General features: G+C 40.7%; 1 protein-coding gene across 1 annotated transcript in view; it reads right to left on the reverse strand.

The window, feature by feature from the left end:
* The window catches only part of LOC138025711 (polycystin family receptor for egg jelly-like), a 66,108-nt gene that overhangs the window by 23,770 nt on the left and 34,838 nt on the right, over positions 1 to 7,500 (reverse strand). The window lies entirely within an intron of this gene.

Consider the following 7,500-nt stretch of genomic DNA (forward strand, 5'->3'; position numbering starts at 1 on the left):
TAAAGTTCCAGCTTGAACTATTCACTAAGTCAAAAACTAGCGTAAGAGAAGTGAGTACAATGTCGATACCGATTCGTTATTACGCGGATGTATTTGGAGGACTAGAGTATTAATTATATAAAGAAAATCCTAAGGAAAAAACAAAACAAAACAACGTTTTTGATGGTCAAATAAGACCTGGCGGTTCTGCGCAGTGAATGCAAGCAATGGCACTTATGTGGAAATCTGCCGTCCACACAAGAGGGAAAGAAAGCTTTTTTTTTTTTAAGGACGATTTAAGTGGTAGTGAATGATGTAAACAAAAGGAGTGGATGTATTTGCAAGTACGTTAATAGAGACCTTAAGCAAGGACGAATTTTGCGATTACTCCGAATTGCTCGGATGGAAAGTGAGTGTCAATAATCTGGAAATAATATATAGATTCAGCCAAGCCTAAAAGCTGATCTCCCTGGTTATTTATTCTTACTGCCTGTAGGGTTAGTGAAGATAAAAGCCTGGTTTCGAATGGTCCGAATTTTGGTCTTTCCGGTTGCTGCTTAATTAAATCGCCTTCCTTTGTCTTCTCTTCATTACCTGACTACTGAATTTCATAGTAAATTTCGCGCTAAAAACCGATATCGCTTCAATCCGAAGCCGTGAGTGCGATATCGGTTTTTCGAGTGAAATTTACTTTGGAATTCACCAGTTTGGCAATAATTTTTGCTTGAACCGCTTCATCACCAATTTACCTTTACGAGCTTTAAACAAACTTCTGAAAAGACAACCTAGTTAAATTCCCCCTAATTTTACGATAACTCATCGCAATTACGTGTTTACTTGTTCGGTCGCATTTCAGTGAGCAAAACAAACAAACAAATCAACTTTTTCGTTATGTCCAAAAGTACAGATAATTGAGAACAAAAATTCGAATTTCATTTCTAAACAAAATATACCGATAAAACCACTTTTAAAAATTCGCATCCACTTTGAAAAACGCATCCGTAAAAATAAGAAACGGTTTATTGCCCAAGGAAAAAAAATTGTGGAGTAACTTCTTCCACTAAGTATGAGTAATTACTGCCGGCTATTCTGTTTTGTCGTTGTCGTTCTCGTTCTCTCCCTTTTCGTTTCTGTTCTAGTCGTTTCTGTTCTAGTCATAGGCCATGCATCAGGCAACCTTATACGACAGAGCTTCTAAAGATATGCCAAAAATTGCAATACAGAGAAAAAAGCAGCTCTAAACAAATTAAAAATAAACACTCAGCTTTTAGTTTACATCTCACCGATCCTTGACTTAAATAGGTGCGTAGCTACCAGTGCGGATCACAGAGCTATCATGATATGTCAAACCGGATTGAAACCAGTGAAAAATGCAGAAAGAAGACAAACCGTTTTCCACCTGAACACGAAAAGCGTTGATTGTGCAAGAACTATATTTGACGTAGTATGGCCGTGTAGCCGCGTCGAGCCACAGAAAGCGGGCGAAAAATGAAGGCTCGTTTATGTTCAGGTGAGTACAAGTAAGGATTACGTAATCCTTACTTGTACTCGTACATGTTAGTTGCCGCGACTTTAACATCTTCAGTTCCCACGGCCTGCTCTTGTTGCTTAGTTGGTAGAGCAGCGGTGATGTAACCCGAAAGTCGTGGGTTCAATTCCTACCCTTGTCAGAATTTTTCTCTGTCCTTGTGTGGTCCCATTTCCATCAGTAGGGCTAACGCTGACATGGTTCATATGGGGTAGATACTAAGCACTTCTCATTACACTCTAATCAGTTAAAATCTGTTCAAATATAAGTGCTACACGGCCAATGCGACGTTTGCAAAAACGTAATCCTTACTTGTACTCGTACATGTTAATTGCCATGACTTTAACATCTTCAGTTCGGAAGGCCTGCTCTTGTCTGACCTTGTAGCTCAGTCGTTAGAGCAGCGGTGATCTAGCCCAAAGGTCGTGGCTTCAATTCCCACGTAGGAAAGAGAAATGATGATGATCAAACTTCTCCGCACAATTATTTGTGGCAGAGTTGAAACCTTTTTGAACTTATATTAAACGCAATTCAACTTACCACAAGCGAAAATCGATGTTAGGTAGTTTTACGATTCGTTGACCATTATATCTCGAATAACCTAATGAGATCAAAAATACAGAAAAATATGGCGGGGCCGCTGGTATCACCGACCAGCAGTCGAAGAGAAAACATCGGTTTGGTTGACCGGTATTCAGAAACGTTCTTTCGAATTCCCGTTCCTGTCATATTTCATTCTATCGCACCCAGACACGAAAACAAACGAGCGCCAGGAGCGCGATAATTACGCTAAGCCATCCTAACCACGGCAAACGTGTGCTGTTTTACATTGACGAGGCACCGACTAATAATTGTTTTCTTTTATCCGGTGCTTTTCAAATGTTTGCAATAAATCGTTGCAACAAGAATTTCAAACTTAGAGCGTCGGTTGCTTTCTCAGGATTGAGTTACATCGAGCAAATGCTGTGAAACCATAGTAGTGAGAGGTGGTTTTGGCGCAACGGTACTCTCAAGCCGAGCCAGGTTAGGCCAGCACTTGGCTCAAAGAATTGTAAGATTGAATGAAGTAAATTCTTAAATATTATTTAACGTTTATAGTCTAGGAGTCCTTGGCTTCTACATTCGTAATATGAGTGAACAACTCATCTGGTGATCAGTGATCAGGAATTTGCTTGTTGACTCAGTTCTGTTGAAATCGGCAAAGCCGTGTGATTGCCGTTGGACTTTGGAAATCGGTGCAAATGATCATATGCAAATTTTCTTCAAGATTGTAACTAAGCGCTGCATTGATTTTCTGATTGTTCTTGGATTGAAGCAAATTTCGCGCGGACAATCTGACTAAGCTTGAGGGATCAGTTTTCCTTCTTGTGTGGATTTAATCGGTGGCTGGTTAGAGATGGTCGTTGAATAACATGCCATTGTTTCAGGAGAACCTTTTAACGATTCGGTCTGACCGGGTTGTCGGTGAATCGAACTAGTCAGAATTGTTAGCACGACTCTTATAGGATAACCGCTTTCTCAGAGCCTTCGGTTCAAAGTGTGGTTTTTCTAATAACTTTCTTTGACTGAGTTCTCGAAAGACGCAGTGCTTCTCCTTTGTTAAAGTTCTTTTAAGAGCTAAAGTGCGGCGAGATGAGAACGTCGTATATTGGAAAGCTTCAGTAGCCTTGAAATGCGTCTGTAAATCAGGAATTTTGATAGTTGGGGTCCTAGACTTCATTTTCTAGGAAAACAGCGAGTACGTCAGCACTTTGCTATTTCCGCTGAGCAGAATTTGAGTTCTCCTGTGTGAGAACAACACTGGCAACAGTGCCAAATCCTCACTCTGGTGATAACTTACGACTTTGGATGTCGGCTTCAATCGTAAATGTTCGCCAAAAGGTCGTAACAAAGTCCAGTAGACTGAAAAGTACATTGTCAACCTTTATGGAACACCCAAGGGAAAAGTGGAGGCGGAGCTAAAGCAAGATTCATGAACCCACTGTGCCTGCATTTATACATATTCAAGAGCAAAATGGCTCACTATCTGCTCATTATGTGATACGAAATGAAAGAGCGCAAATTTCCAAGTAAATCCTTTGCCGCGAAATTTGACATTTTAACATAATGTCTGAATTTACTCTTTAAAGAAACTTTTGCATGCTACAAGTTCATAAAAAAGTTGGTCCACAAACAAGAAATTTTAAATAGAAAAAAAGCATTTTTGAATTCTCATATAAAATGGCTGAAAAATCGCTTGCATTTTAACTCAAATTTCCAATAGTTTTTACAAGTCGTGTTCATCTCCCGAGCGTCTCGATAAAATAAGTGTAATCTGGTCTTCATTTTGCAGCCTACAAGTTAGGACTTTTACAACCGAGATGCTTTTAGAATGAAAATTAAAGTTGCGCGTTTACCCATTTCTGGCGCCATTTCTTTTAAAAATGTAGTTTGTCGCTTTCAAGTTTCGCCCTGCAGCGCGTCACTTCTATGCTAATGCGATGATTAGTCATATGAATATTAATGGTGTCCGGCCATTCTGCGCCATGCCTGGTCAGAGTTTTTCTCTTTCCTTGTGTGGGCCCATTTTCATCAGTAGGGCAAACGCTCACATGGTTCATATGAGGTAGATACTTCACATTACACTCTAATCAGTTAAGTAGTTAGGTGAGTTGAGCTGGGTTGAGCCTGCAATCCAATTGAAAACCAGTACCTGGTCAGCGGTCAACGTTAAAAAAAAAAAAAAAGGCTGCCCTCGGTGCGCTCTAAGCTTGAGCCCGCTATATGGTCACGTGATACTGGCTGGCGGATCCCTTGTTTTGACAGGTGTCAATTGATCATAACATTGATCGGATGTCCAATATCAAAGAGGTATAGTGTAAAGTAACCTTCAATACCATAGGCGGCCCAAGCGCGCGTTACGCGCGAGACGTGACTGTCAAAGCGTTAATCATGTCAGCTACAACACTATTCTAGACAATTTTTTGTTTTTGTTTTTTGAGTTAATTTCACGACAATGGAGCAAAGAAGCGAACAGTAATCAGTGAATGAACGAAATAAAGTAAGTTAAGTTGTTTTGAGACGTAGTTGTGTGAGAGGCTATCGTAATCTTCCTGAGACGAAGTCAAGGCTAGACAGCGATTCTCGGAGAAATATACTGGAAAGCCTTTTCTCGCTGAAAAGGAATTTCTCTGCGCCGTTTTTCCTTCAAACGAAAACATCATAGTTTGTGTTCCTCCCTGCCTGATCAGCTTGCTGAAAGGATTATCCCTTCGGCTCGAATGAGGAAGATTTCCTTCACATTTCCGCACCGGACAGTTGTTCGCCATGCTTGTGGTTGTCTTTTCGACTACGGGACTGAAATTAGGGATCTTACCCGCGTGCAATTACCCCTCCGGCACACAGTGGGCTGCGCTCGTTGAAAATACAGCATTTTTTCCACAGTCCACCGAGCCCTCGTATATTTTCACGAACAGGATTCGAAAAAAGACGAGCACAAGCATCGCGGACAACTGTCCGGTGTGGAAATGTGAAGGAGAAAAAATTTCGGGAGAAAACGGGATTTCTTGAAAGGTAGTCCAAAATTCCCAAACGGAATTTCCAATCGGAAAATGTGTTTACATTTGCATACTCCCATGATTTTGCCTCCCTCCAGACTTTCTCGGTAACCTTGAACGGATTTTGTAAATGGTACACTGACGCCGTTTCCCATTCGGGAGTTTTTGCTTACCATTTGAACAAACCTAGCACCAACCGGTTTCTGCTCGTAAATGGTAAACGACCCTAATCCAGCTTGTCTTTTTTTCGGTGCAACGAAAGGGAGATTTCATGTATTCCGAGCAATTAGGACACGGGGATTTCATTGGTTAAGCTATGCGTGATAACCCCTAGGGAGAGGTTGTAATTGAAAATAACATCTTCCAGATGCAAAACAAAGGAACTCTTGAACTAAAGGATAAACATAGCGTACACGAAAGCGAATAAAAGGATCATGCATGTCTCAAGCGTGTCAAAATAAATTGAGTTATCAGGTAATGACACTCGGTGACTTTGTTCAGTGCAGCAAAATGGACAGTAGTGGGGTGGTGATTTCATTGCCCAAAAGCAACTCACTTAACGAAACTATACGTTTTCCTACAACACCAAGGATTCAAACAGCTTCAATTCTTAAAGAGTTCGATGAAAATCCGGATTTATAACATGCGGTAGGGCAAAAAAGCGATTGTGTTGTGTTGGGTTTTATGCCTATAACTCGTTTTTCATTATTATTTTATTTTACCCGCAGTCTGCATTTTACCCCTGGTCTGCAGTCTGCAGTCTTCTGCATTTTACCCTCAGTCTGCATTTTACTCCCGGTCTGCAGTCTGCAGTCTTCTGCATTTTACCCGCAGTCTGCATTTTATCCCTGGTCTGCAGTCTGCAGTCTTCTGCATTTTACCCTCAGTCTGCATTTTACCCCCGGTCTGCAGTTTGCAGTCTGCGTTTTACACTGATCGTATTAAAAGTCTTAAGTTTACGTTAACAAAGATTTAAATATTCACAAAAAACGGATGTCTAAGATCTAGGCATTTGAGATGGATAAGAAAAGAATTCATACATATTAAAATAATTTTTGAAAAGATGAGTCTTAAGTTTACGTTTAAAAAGGTCTAAATTGTCAAAGGAACGAAATTGGAAGCCAGTGCAGGTCGAACGAAATAGGGGTGATACGGTCGAATTTGTGAGAACTTGTAATAAGTCGAGCCGCTGCATTCTGCACTGATTGGAGCTTTTTAATAACGTATTTGGGGACACCGTATAAAAGAGAGTTACAGTGATCCAACTTGGAGGTTACAAAGGCATGGACTAGAGTCTCAGTGGTTTTAGTGGATAGTAATTTCCTTATACGGGAAATGTTCCGAAGATGATAGAAGGCAGATTTACAAACAGATTTAACATGAGGGAGCATTGACATAGTACTATCGAAAACGACACCGATATTTCTGGAAGATGAAGACAGCTGAATTATATCAGAACCAAAACGAAGTGGAGGTAAAGAGTGTTGAGGGTTGTGCTTTGAATAAAGGTAAAGAAGTTCAGTTTTGTCTTTGTTTAGCTTCAGCTTATTTAAGGCCATCCACTTATCAAGATCGGATAAGCAATTCTCGATTTTAACAATGCTACTGGTTAATTCCAGATCATCGTTAACGGAAAAAGAAATGTACAACTGAGTGTCATAAGCGTAGAAATGAAATTGCATGTCATGGAAACGTAGAATGTCGCAAGAGGAGCAGTGTAGAGTAGGTAGAGGATCGGTCCAAGGACGGAGCCTTGAGGTACTCCACACTTGAGCTCACGAGACTGTGACTTCCTCCCATCGATTAAGACGACTTGCGTGCAGTTCGAGTAGCCGCCATGTTTGTTTGTAAAGTAGTGCCGCTGACCATTTGATTGCCGACGTGTATTGGGCCCCTAGAGGACTGGTAACAATAACATAAAAGCCTGCACGAGACTTGAATGAGTCATAAACTATTTTATCATCATGATTTTATCGGATAAAACTCCATAACGCTTTTATTTGATTTTTGTTAGAACTTTATTCTAAAAAAATCTTTTTTTTTACTCAGTGGGTTAAAACAAAATTCCCATTCCCACGTAATGTTTTGAGTCCCATTCCCAGTACAAAAATCCCAGTCGCAGTGGATCAAATCTCATTTTTCCCACCCATATTTTAGGCCAATCCCAGTCCCATTTTACCCCTTCAGGACCCTCGGGACAATGCTTTCAGCAAGCTGTTCAGACAGGGAGGAACACAAACGTTGGAAGGAAGAACGGCGCAGCGAGCTTGCTTTTCAGCGAGAAAAAGGCTTTCGAGTTCATACCTCTGTGAATCGCTGTGTCCAGCCTTGACTTCGTCTTAGGAAGACTATGACAGCCTCTCAAACAACTACGTGTCAAAAACTTTAAATAGGCTCGAACAGACAAAACAAAATAAGGAAGGTGAGTTAACTTACTTCATTTCGTTCATTCATTGA

This window comes from Montipora capricornis, chromosome 12, assembly GCF_036669925.1.
Source record: "Montipora capricornis isolate CH-2021 chromosome 12, ASM3666992v2, whole genome shotgun sequence".
Lineage (NCBI taxonomy): Eukaryota > Metazoa > Cnidaria > Anthozoa > Scleractinia > Acroporidae > Montipora > Montipora capricornis.